Source organism: Bombus vosnesenskii, unplaced genomic scaffold (genome assembly GCF_011952255.1).
Source record: "Bombus vosnesenskii isolate JDL3184/JDL3185 unplaced genomic scaffold, Bvos_JDL3184-5_v1.1 scf7180000013267, whole genome shotgun sequence".
Classification (NCBI taxonomy): Eukaryota; Metazoa; Arthropoda; class Insecta; order Hymenoptera; family Apidae; genus Bombus; species Bombus vosnesenskii.
Window position 1 is genome coordinate 5,672,405 of NW_022882927.1, and position 12,640 is coordinate 5,685,044.

Here is a 12,640-nt window from a genome sequence, read left to right on the forward strand (position 1 = left end):
CCAAGATCGATGACAGGTAATCATCGAGAGATCAGATTACAATTAATCGGCTGTCATCGATCTTGGCAACTGTATCACTTCGTAATATTTTTAACGACTAACCGAAAATAATAAGCAGACTCAAGCTGACCAGTAATGAACTTTTGCTTTTGAAAAAGCTTAAATTCCAAGGTTTAACGATGAAAAGAAGCGAGCGTGATTGTCGAGAATGTTTGAACAGGCTGTTAAAGGAGAGAGATGGACGCGCGAAAAGTGCGTTTCCGGCGGCGAGTGCGCATTTCCGGCCAGTCAGGCAGCAATTTCTCGATCGAAATGCGCCGGTACGGGACGAAAATTCGTGCGTCACTCGGCTAACGATTTATAGATCGGATGGAATGATCCCTGACGTTGTTGATTGATCGGTTGGAACGCGTGTACGTGCAGTGTACAAACACGAATCACGTGTTTGGCTATCCGCTACTGAATTACGTGGTATTCAAACCAACAAACGTGACCTCGCAGTAGAATTCGAAATTTCTTTTCGTATAAATTAAAATTGCCTGACGTGAGCCAAAGTGTGACTAGAAATTTTCATCTTCTATATTTTCTCTTTTCATATTTTTTATTCTATATATTCTTTTAATAAACTTTACGTTTCCTTTTCTTTTATTTAATCGTCATATTATTTTTTTAAAAAATTATATACCGTGATAGATCAGTTGTAATTGTTGTATTTTTTTTTTATATCTAATAGTTAGTTATTTAATGTTTGCTGATTATCAGTGACCAGATTACGGTTATCGGTGTGCGGGTACGTGTATGGTTTACGACGCAATATAATTATATTTTACGACGTCATTTTATGACATGAATGACATCCTTATTGACGATAAATCGCAAGTTTAATCGATCGATCAATTTTCTTTGTTACACTTGGATTCTTTGTTCATCTTTATTCGAGTTATGCGAATTATTCGACTTCCCGAGGTTATCGCAGAAATAGGATCGTGGTGCATTAAAGACGAATTCGAGGTTCATTGCAATTCCTCGAAGCTTTGTTCTAAGAATGAAAGTTCTGTTATAGGCGATTCGTTTTAGTATACTGGAACTGTTGATTTATTAGACGAAGCTACGAATTCCCACTTACGACTCCGTATAATTGGTAACCTACTTTAAATAACAATAAATAGAGCAGATTGAAATAGAATTATAAACTCTTCGTATTTATAACCAACCTATAAGTCACCATTTACTTCTAATCTTTCCGTCAGTATAGTCGTGAATAATAAATTAACGTGACAGGAATATTTAAAACCTTGTTAATAAAAATAGGGACACCTTCTCAGCTGGATTTATACGCTTAAAATTCAATATTTAAAATCAGCAAAATACGTCTTTCTCCTAAATAAACGCTATAGCTTTTGCAAATTTGATTTGCAAGATTTTAAGAAAACGATCGAACTTATCGAGAGATCGGAAAGATCGATAACATTCCTAACAAATTCTTAACAAATCCACTGTTTTATACAAAATAAGCTGCAAATAGAGGGAATCTCCTTGATGGAAGATTCATCGATGCCAAACGACTACGAGACAGACATTTTCTCGCGCGAAACTTTATTTCCCAAGAAAGATCGACTTTTCCAAGGCAAAGATCCATCTTCACTTTCGTCTTCCGTTTTCCGCTTTCAATTTTCTCTTATTGACTGGTCCGTATACCGCACGGTATCACAGTTTATCTGAATAGAACAATCGTGTCACGGACGATTTCCGATCCATTCAAATGCCGATCAAATCGTTCCGTATGCGAAGAAAGGAGCGAATCGCGTTGTACGGACGAATGTTAAAAAAAAAAAGAAAAAAAAGAAAAAGAGAGAAAAAAGGAAACGACGAAAGACAATCGAAGGAAAAAATGCGAGTACATGTGTCTGTACGCTTTATACAATGGCCTCTCATGAATATAACGCGTTTATCATTCGTCGATGTAATGCTCTGTGTCTGTCGGTTGGATTCTGGTCGTCATCTATCGCGTTCGCGGATCTACGATCGATGATCCAACCAGAACGAGCACCGCCTCGACAGATCGCGCATCGTCATCGATTCGCGATTTTCTATGCAGCTTTTTAACGACCTTCTTTGTCACTCGTATGCTCTATGGTCGAACATAAATCGTCAACTCGAATGATTGATTAGATCTCTTGTTTGTTTTCTGTTTTCTTTTTCTGGATAAAATAGAGAAATGAGACTAGAATTTAATAACAACGTGACATTGCCCGAGCAATTTCTTTGAATTGGCAATGTAAATAACTTCGAATGTTTGATGAATTTTTATATAACTTGCATGCGTGTCTGTTATTTATTGTAGCGAGGCTTAAGGCCTAGTACAGTCTTTGTTTACACAAGTACACGTTTAGTAGGATTTCGTTTGCTTCTTTTTTAGCATGTTTCCCATGTCTACGTTGCAGTGTCTCCAATGTAATTTCGATAACTTATATAACAAGTCTTGCATTACTATATTACAATATATTTGTACTATCAGTTACCATATAATTTGCTATATAATATCGTTAAAATTAAACTATAACATGTTTAAATATCACGTTGTACTTGATGTGAAATTACATACTTAACTATGTATCTCAGTATCACAATGTGTCGTCATATGTTTGTTAAGTCTGTGATTTCTTTGGTTCTGTGAAACAGCTGATATCGCAACTGGATCTTCGTTTATTTAACAGAAAATCAGAAACATGGAAGCATATCAGACTTACAAAGATCGTAGCGTTTATTTAGAAGAAATGGCATATCTTGAATGTTTCAGGTGTTTAAATCAACGTTGATGTTTTAAGAGTTGACGTTAAGAGTTTCTAAAGTTGGTGTCCCTTTAATTAATTCGATTGCTTGGCTGACTTGCTTATTAATATTCCTCGATCGACATTCTATCGTGACATTGATAGGGAAGTGATGGTGATCTGCAGCATAGTAAATCGAATTTACATGAAACAGCGAGATAATATAAAAACATAACAGTTTTTACGAAATATCATTAGCAAGAACACGCTTACGAAAGTCTATTAAATCAATGAAATGGATGCAGATTATATAGCTATTGGTGTAATATACGAAAAGGTAGCAATTAACGTGTAAACAAGTATAATTGCTCGAAGAAATTCTGCTCGAACGTGTAATTAAGCTATCTGTAATTAGAATATGTCATGCTTATGCATATATAACTGATGAATATCGCTATTATATAAATGCGTCATACGATCTCTGTGTGTACGATACAAATCGTAGGAATTTTACTTTGCTTTGATGGTACAATGCTTTGATGAAAATGATTGCTTTCTTTGTATTAAAGCGTTACACGTACCACGCTTGATACGGTTTGTGCTGAATTCTAAAAGGAAATTTCTAAAGAGAGCGTCTCATTTTCGGACGTAAATTCGCAAAGATTAACCGTAACGCGTTTATCTTCCTTTTGGATCTTTCTACTAATGTATTTATCAGTTATACATCATAAACATTAGGATCCATCACGTTGAAAGAAAAATAATTTCTTCGCTTAAAAGTGCGAATTGCAACATTCTCGACAAGACGCCTTCATATTCCAGCCAAGCCAAATTACTTCGAATAAAAATGATTATTCTAAAAAAATTACCATTTTTCATTCCGAATATCTTTGCACATTTGAATTTCCTATTGATGTATTTGAAGAACAAAAGAAATTACGATCTTCCTCTAAATATAACGTTTAAATAATATCGAAAAATAAATCGTGTTCCTCTAGCATATTTATAAACAATTAAAAATATACTTCTAAGAGAATATTGTTTACTAAATATATAAAAAAAGTAATTTGTCTTATAAAAACAGTATTATCTCCAACACGCTTTTATTTATGAAATAATTTCCTGATAATATCGAAAAATAAATCGTGTTCCTCTAGCATATTTATGGACAATTAAAAATATACTTCTAAGAGAATATTGTTTACTAAATATATAAAAAAGTAATTTGTCTTATAAAAATAGTATTATCTCCAACACGCTTTTATTTATGAAATAATTAATTTCCTGATAATATCGAAAAATAAATCTAGCATATTTATGGACAATTAAAAATATACTTCTAAGAGAATATTGTTTACTAAATATATAAAAAAAGTAATTTGTCTTATAAAAACAGTATTATCTCCAACACGCTCTTATTTATGAAATAATCAATTTCCTGATAATATCGAAAAATAAATCTAACATATTTATGGACAATTAAAAATATACTTCTAAGAGAATATTGTTTACTAAACATATAAAAAAAGTAATTTGTCTTATAAAAATAGTATTATCTCCAACACGCTTTTATTTATGAAATAATCAATTTCCTGATAATATCGAAAAATAAATCTAGCATATTTATGGACAATTAAAAATATACTTCTAAGAGAATATTGTTTACTAAATATATAAAAAAAGTAATTTGTCTTATAAAAACAGTATTATCTCCAACACGCTCTTATTTATGAAATAATCAATTTCCTGATAATATCGAAAAATAAATCTAACATATTTATGGACAATTAAAAATATACTTCTAAGAGAATATTGTTTACTAAACATATAAAAAAAGTAATTTGTCTTATAAAAATAGTATTATCTCCAACACGCTTTTATTTATGAAATAATCAATTTCCTGATAATATCGAAAAATAAATCTAGCATATTTATGGACAATTAAAAATATACTTCTAAGAGAATATTGTTTACTAAATATATAAAAAAAGTAATTTGTCTTATAAAAACAGTATTATCTCCAACACGCTCTTATTTATGAAATAATCAATTTCCTGATAATATCGAAAAATAAATCTAACATATTTATGGACAATTAAAAATATACTTCTAAGAGAATATTGTTTACTAAACATATAAAAAAAGTAATTTGTTTTATAAAAATAATTTTATCTCCAACACACTTTTATTTATGAAATAATTAATTTCCTGATAATATCGAAAAATAAATCTAACATATTTATGGACAATTAAAAATATACTTCTAAGAGAATATTGTTTACTAAACATATAAAAAAAGTAATTTGTCTTATAAAAATAGTATCATCTCCAACACGCTTTTATTTATGAAATAATTAATTTCCTGATCAACTTCCACCAATGCGAATAATTAAATGGACAATAATATTCCTATAGAACCACATTGGATATTTCATACGTTTTATACAAGCTCATTCTGTGCACCTTCACATTGAAATTTCACGTTGAAGTTTAGATGCATAAAACTTCACAGTTCGTACGTGAAACGTTCGTCTGATTAATTTCACGCGATTAATTCGTCGCGTAATTTCATCGGCTGGAGGACGACGCGTGTGTGCGTCCGGCAAGATTTCGGTGGCCGGTCGTTTGCATGGAAAGTATACGACGAAATTACCCCAATTCTCGTCGTTTAACCGGGCTACTGCCTGCGAACTGTTGCAACAGAGTGACAAAGAAAGAGCAACGTGGCGTGGAAAGAGAGAAGAAACGGAGGGAGGATAATTTATTCCGGCTTTATTTAATCTCTTCCCTCGCGTCTCGACGACGCGACTTGCTAAGCTTCTTTTAATCCAGATTCCACATCGACAGAGAGAGAAAAAGACGGAGCAAAGGCGTGTTTGCGTTAGTCTGTGCCTGTGGAAGGCCGGTAATTTGTTTGTTCTAATCCCCGCGTTACTTTTCACGTTGCTACTGTAACTTGGAATTAAACGTAGCTGCTTGGAGAATATCGATGGAAATTCGAGTAAATTTCATGGAAATCGTTATTATTTCTTGAAATATTTCTGTATAATTAATCCTTCTTTAACTGGTCGCTTCGTTTAACGGATCGCTCGAGGCCTGTACATCGAATAAGAAATAATAATAATTATTCGCTCAACGTATTATTAGAACTTTAGTTGAGAGACGAGTTGTTATTGTAAATCCACTTGACGAGTTTTATTATTTTATTAGCTTGTCCGAATGGATTCTTTCGTTTTATAAGGAAATAATAGACGCACAATGTTTTCTTGTTTGATATTAGTTTGTTGAATTACGCACGAACGTAATAATAGAAATACAACGAAATGGATCGTACTTAGTTCGATAAAATAATATAAAACAGAAATTGCTGTTCGTCTATCATCATCTTATGAAACGAAAGAACTTTTCGGGCAACCTAATAATTTAACTATTAAAAAATTTATAGTAGAATTTTACGAATTTCTCCTGTTTTATTATTTTTTTTTTTTTTTTATTTTTTTAGAATTTCATCTACGTTAGAATTTCTATGTTGAAAATTGAAAATTTTCAGTAGCATGTAATAAGAAGTAGAAGTATGTGGTAAGAAGGAACGCGCAAGGTAGTTTAGAATCGGTGGTTAAAGCACTGTTTACTTATCGGTACTAATTTCATAACTTCCAAGACACTTTGATTAACTTAGAACGACGTGTAATTATCGATGATTTGAGGGATCGCGGCGAACTCGTACGATACAACTGGACGATACGGAAAGATGGAAACTACCTTGGAATAACAGTAATATGCAGTTCAACTGTGAAGCTCTGTTTTCGCGAATTAAAATTCCGGCGCATCCGGTGTTGAAAGGTTAATGGCAGTGACGAGGTGAAGATTCTCCGGCGAGGTAGCATCTCTTTTTACTTCCTTCCACTTCCTACCGTATTTCTTATTTACTTTCATAAACTCGGAAACTTCATTTCATTGGTAAAAATCAACCTGCTGCAAGGTAGGTATTCGCGCAAAGAAATGGCCTGTTGCGTTCAAAAACGTGGTAATTCGTTATTACAGAAGCAGAACATTGTGCTGCATGATATCGTGGTAATACTGACGCTGGAAAATTATGATCGTGCAAGAATATAACTTTTAGAAACGTCACTGTGACGGCGCCAATAGTAATAAACGCTAAGTAGATAATATTCTAAAAATATATTATCGGAAACTCATGGAAATCGACATTGTCGCGACAATAATAATGAATATTATGTAAATAATATTTCACAGCCATAAACGCGACAGTATGTACATAGTGTGTAATATCGGCACCGATAATGCACCAATCATAATAAATATTAAATAAATAATATTGGAAAGCTGTAAATATTAAATAAATAATATTGGAAAGCTGTAATCGAGAGAATAGGTACATAGTCTTTGGCATTGACGCGTCAATAATAATAAATATTAAACAAATAATATTGCTGAGCCATAATCAGGCGAAATTATTTGGACAGTGTCGCGCCAATAACAATAAATGTTAAATACATAACGTTGCAGAGCCATAGTCGCGCGGAAACTCTTCAGGATCGACTATTCGCGCGCGTATAATAATAAACGATAAATAAACAATATTGCGGAGACACGATTACGAGAATAATCGTTGTAAGTATAATGGCACGGGAATGGTCCTTAAAACCGATACTGTCGCGTCAATTACAATAAATATTAAATAAACGATATTGCAGAACGATAATCGCGCGTAAGCTCCTTAAAATCGACGTTGGCGCGCCAATAATAATGAGTATTTAAATATATAATATTGCGGGGCTTTTTAAAATCGCCACTGACGCGTTGGTAATAAAGAAGATTAAATAAATCGCGTAGCAGAGCCATAATCGCTGTCAGAGTAATCTGGAATATCGATATTAACGTGGCAAAGTTATAATCGCGTACAGATAGTCCTTAAAACCTTAAAACCAATATTGACGCGTGAATAATAAGAAAGATTAAGTAAATCTTGTAAATCGTATGGCGGAAGCGCAGTGGCGAGAAAACTTTTTAAAGTCGATGTGGACGCTCGGATAATAATAATAATAATAATAATCAACATCGAGCGAATAATATTGCCGAGTCGTAACCGCGAAAGCTGCTTAAAATCGACGTTGACGCGCCAATCGTAACGAATGCCCTGTCAGTAACGGAATGAAAAAATACAAAAGTAAAACAGTCGTTCCCTGACAACTTAATTCTACGTTACAACAGCCACGCTCTTACGCTCGTCGTCGCTTACCTTACCTTTTCCGACACGTTTCACGTGCACACCTTTCGAAGCGGTCGTAACAGCTAACTGGTGAAAAGCAGCCATAAACGTGGGATATGATCGGAAAGTCTTGGCGAATTCGACGCGACGACTTTACACGCCGTTTACTTCCGTTGTTTGTGCGGCGCACGAGTGAGAGCGAGAAGTACGCGAATAATAATATACAGACGAGACACGCTACGCAGCGATCACGTGGAACGTGGGTTACCAGCTTCCGGTAGCAGAAGAGACGGATTAAAGTAGAAGAGAAGAAAGCGAAGAGACGTATTGGCTTGGCAACTAAGTGATTGCGGAGTCTGCCATTAGATGGTAATGAGAAAATCCGCAATCACTTAGTTGCCAAGCCAATAGAATGCACGAAAACATAAATCATCGGCATAATTGAAGCAGGCGCTTCTTTTTTTTTCTCCGTCGTTGTGTTTGCTCGCGCTAGATTAGATGCTTCGTGCAACTGGCGCGGTGAGAAATACGAGCAAAAGAATGTACCAGCTTATTGGTTAACGACGATTCGCGAGCTTCGAATTAGTTTCGTTGGTGTTGGAAGCAGCGGTTGATGGATGGATAATCATCGGACGGTCGTTTGAAAGAGATTTATCGAAACGTACCGGATGTAGTTTGTTCAGCCAAGATGCACTCCGAGCATGCTATCGGCCATTCACAAGATTTATAAAATATATTTCATCGGACGAGATTCGTTAAATCGTAGTTGAAGCGACGACGAAATTGTATCGGTGATTGATCGGAAAATTTGCAAACATACGACGCAACATTAAGGCAAAATTAAATAGTAATCGGTCGGAGGAAGCACATCGGACGTAATTGATGCGATGTTTGTTAAGGTTGCGGAGAATCGTTAGAGAAATATCTGAGATACGATGATAATGATAATAGAGGAAATATATGGTAAAATTAAATAGCAATTTGCCATTCCAACGTACTGGATCGTAATTTCGAGAAGCATATCGGACGTAACCGATGTAATTGTTTATTAGAGAAAATGTCAAAGTGTTGTAGTCGTGTTCAACTCACGTCGGGGTTATCAACGTAGAAGATTGTAAATGACGATTGTTGGAATAACGAAGTGACTCGTTGTCGAAACCGTCAAGCGTATTTACAATAATTAATAAATAAATAATTACAGGCAATATCGTTAAGACGCTCGTACTAGCAAATTCGCTAAGACAGTGATCTACGAGTATCTAGCAGTTACCAACGAGCGATTATGCACTGTCTTAGCGAATTTGTTAGTACGAGCGTCTTAACGACACTACCTGTAATTATTCATTTCTTAATTATTTTAAATACACTTGACGGTTTCAACAACGAGTTACTTCGTTATTCCAACGATCATTTACAATCCTCTACGGTGTTGTTGACAATTGTTGGAAAAGTCGTACACGGATATACGACGAACGGTAAAATTAAATAGCAACGGATCGTAACGATGTTGGTTAAAGGGAATTCTAAAGCGTCGTCGATGATCAGAGTTTCGATGAGACACGAGATGTTAATTGATAACTCGTAAAATATCGTTCATGCTAAAAGCGAGGTCGATCGAATCTGATTTGATGAACAAACGAACCAGATAACAGTATAGTAATCGAAGGGAAGTATCGTGACCAAGGAGGAAGGCACGGAATCGGTGCGATTTTTATTGTCAGGAAGAGATTAACGGAACTGCGATGATGAATTAACTTTGGTACAGGTTTAAGACCAGGAACTTACATTAAAGACGCAATTTAAATACCACGCTCTTCGTTTTATTAAACGTCGCTATGCTTTTGCCTACCTAGGTCAAGAAGAAGCGTAGCTTGGCACGAAAAAAAAAAAAAAAAAAGAAAAGAAAAGGGAAATTTAATAACGAAAAGCGACCGACAAGCCAACGAGCCAAGGAATAAAATGCAGGTATCATTTGCTTTAGTCGAAGGTAATTTAATTCCATAAACCTTTACGACGTTCCTTAATAAACCAATATTTAAACAACGTGTAACCCGCAATAAGAGCAACGATAAATACCATAAAATCAATCTTCCTGTTACAAGAAGCTATACGGTTAATATCGCACGATTCCGGCGGAACTGGCGATTCTCGCGTGTATCGCTGGAAAGCCATCGCGTGGTTAATATTACACGAGAGTTGTCGATTTTTTACGTTTCATTCGTACGACTCGCGAAAGAACCAGTTACGACTCGTTGCACGAATCACGCTAATTCCGAAACGTGTATCGCTTTACTTCACACTTGGGACCCTTCTTTCTCGCGGTTACAGGCGCGCACATAAAGTACATAAACGCAGCAGCTAAGCAATCGTAACGTCCCGGCGCAACCGTTGCAGCTTCCACTTTTTGTGGGTATAAAAAATGAAGGCGATTGGTAATGCGCGGCTCGTTACAGGGGCCGCTGTTGGCGCTCGCTTCCGGCGATAAACTCCGGCCATTTGCAATTTGCCATGATTTTTCTCGATAAAGATTACACAGAGCTCGCGCCACGTCGAGGAAATTTAATGTCGATGAAGGTGCAGGCCGCGGACACCGGCGGAATAAAAGAAAAGCGACAGGGGAAAGAGCCAGTACAACGGATAATTATTGTTCTTTTAAACAGATAATAAATTACGAAGGAGAGCAGCTTCGTGTAACTCACGCCTAACTGGAACTAATTAGGAGACTCGCCCAGGAAATCGCTTCACTGTGTCCTGCGCAAGAAAGCAAGTTGAATCAGAGTCGGCGAAGCGGAGGAAGAAATGGCGAAAGGAAAAGTTGGCCGCTGGAATTCACGAAAAAAAAAAGAAAAAAAACAGAAGAAATTACAGGGACGAACTGTTCGTCCTTTTTAGGGCCTCTCTCGCTTCCTTTTTGCTAGTAGGATTAATAACGCTTAAGCGATGTAATCGGTCTATTGCCTACCATAACGATTCAGCAACGATCAAGAGTTTTTAATTTACTGTTAATCTTGTTGTAATTATTGTTAGTCGGTCTTGGGCGGGTTAATAATCGACGATTTCTCCTTGTTCGTTTTTCCCCGGTTTTTTGCAATTAATGTGAGTCGATCCTTTCGGAGGAGTTTAGCGGAGTTTCTTTGAATTTAGTGGAATTGACTGACGCGGTCATTAACTGGATCATTAGCACGAGTAACGTCTAATTAAAGGTTCTAACTACGCGCAGGGAAGTTACGACTAATTGGACGCGCTGAAAAGTGGATTTTTATCGTTTGCGACAATACGCGCCGAGAAGGGTAGAGCACAACGTACAAATAGAATGTAGGAGACACAATTTTTCCCTAGTAAGATATTCGAAAGTGAATCAAACTACTTGCGAAGAAGTGAAGAAAGGGAACTGGAAGGGAGTATAATGACAGAAATATGTCTTAGAGAACGTACAAAGTTCTAGCAACTGAAAGGAGACACCTCGTTTGGTAAAAAGCGTAGAAGACGTTTAGGGGACGAAAGAAAATTTGAGAAAAGAACCGAAAGTCCTGGGAACCAGAGTACCGTATAAATATCCTATTTCGAAAAGCAAAAACAGCGACATAAAGGAAAGGTACACGGGAGATGCAAAGAAGACAACATTTATAGGAAAAACGATTCTGAAAAAATAAAGAAGAAAGAACAATCAAACGATACTAAAACGTAGCAAAAGGTATTAGGAAAGTACCAAAAATATTAAAAACTTTGATAGGAAAAATGAAACTTTTCAACCTAACGTCTTCTGGGCCGCGTTCAATCCGCTTTCTTCTCGTTCACAAAGCCAATTTATCGGATGTAAGTATGCAACATCGTATAAATCGCGCGTCTTCGAGCCGAGGGAAAATGATGGATGGAAAGACACAGTGGAACGCATTGTGAGTTGCATTCCGTGTCTCCTTTTAATCCTGCATCTCTGCTACCAGAGCACCGCGTACAAAACGAATCTTCTCTTCTTCTTTCGTTTCTTAACAGAACCATGTTTCATTTCATGAACTCGAGCTAGAAGAAGAGTGGCAGCGTTCTAGTATACGTAGAAAAAGACGAAAATCGTACGGCTTTGTACGGCCGAGTCGTGGAGAAGGAGAGAAGAGAAAAGGGACGATGTCGGGTAAGTAAGCTGGTAAGAAACGAGCTACGATTTATTTGACAGATCGCACCGACCGCCAGCGTTACAGTGGTTTATTTTATAAGGCCAGATTGCCGGCCTCACTTCGTCGGAATAGAATAATGGACGTTTCTATCCCCCGTTTGTACGACCGACCTCCACCCCGCAGCGACCGATGCCCATCCTCCTCTTTTCATTCTTTCTGGCCTTCGCGTCTCGAAAGTCAAGTGCAGTTAAACAGCACTTTTCGTCAGACAGCATCTGAACCCAAGAGACGACGGTGTTCAGGTTTAGGAGACGGTTCGCATGTGCCAAGGTACACGTTCTCGTTGCTCGTGAGAAACAGTCGGCAGATGCCGTGCCGATAATCCAAAATTTCGTAAATTTCGTGCAGAAGAAAGAAGAAGAAATTTCTCGCGATACCGCAGGATTAGGAGGATTTCTGGATAAACGTGGTTCTCGTTGAGCATGTTGGACAATTATCAGGCAACAGATTGTTCAGAGGTTTCG

General features: G+C 36.4%; 1 protein-coding gene across 2 annotated transcripts in view; it reads left to right on the forward strand.

Moving 5' to 3' along the window:
- LOC117230758 (fibroblast growth factor receptor homolog 1-like) overlaps positions 1–12,640 on the forward strand; it is a 112,874-nt gene that overhangs the window by 1,972 nt on the left and 98,262 nt on the right. The gene's annotated exons all lie outside the window — the stretch shown is intronic.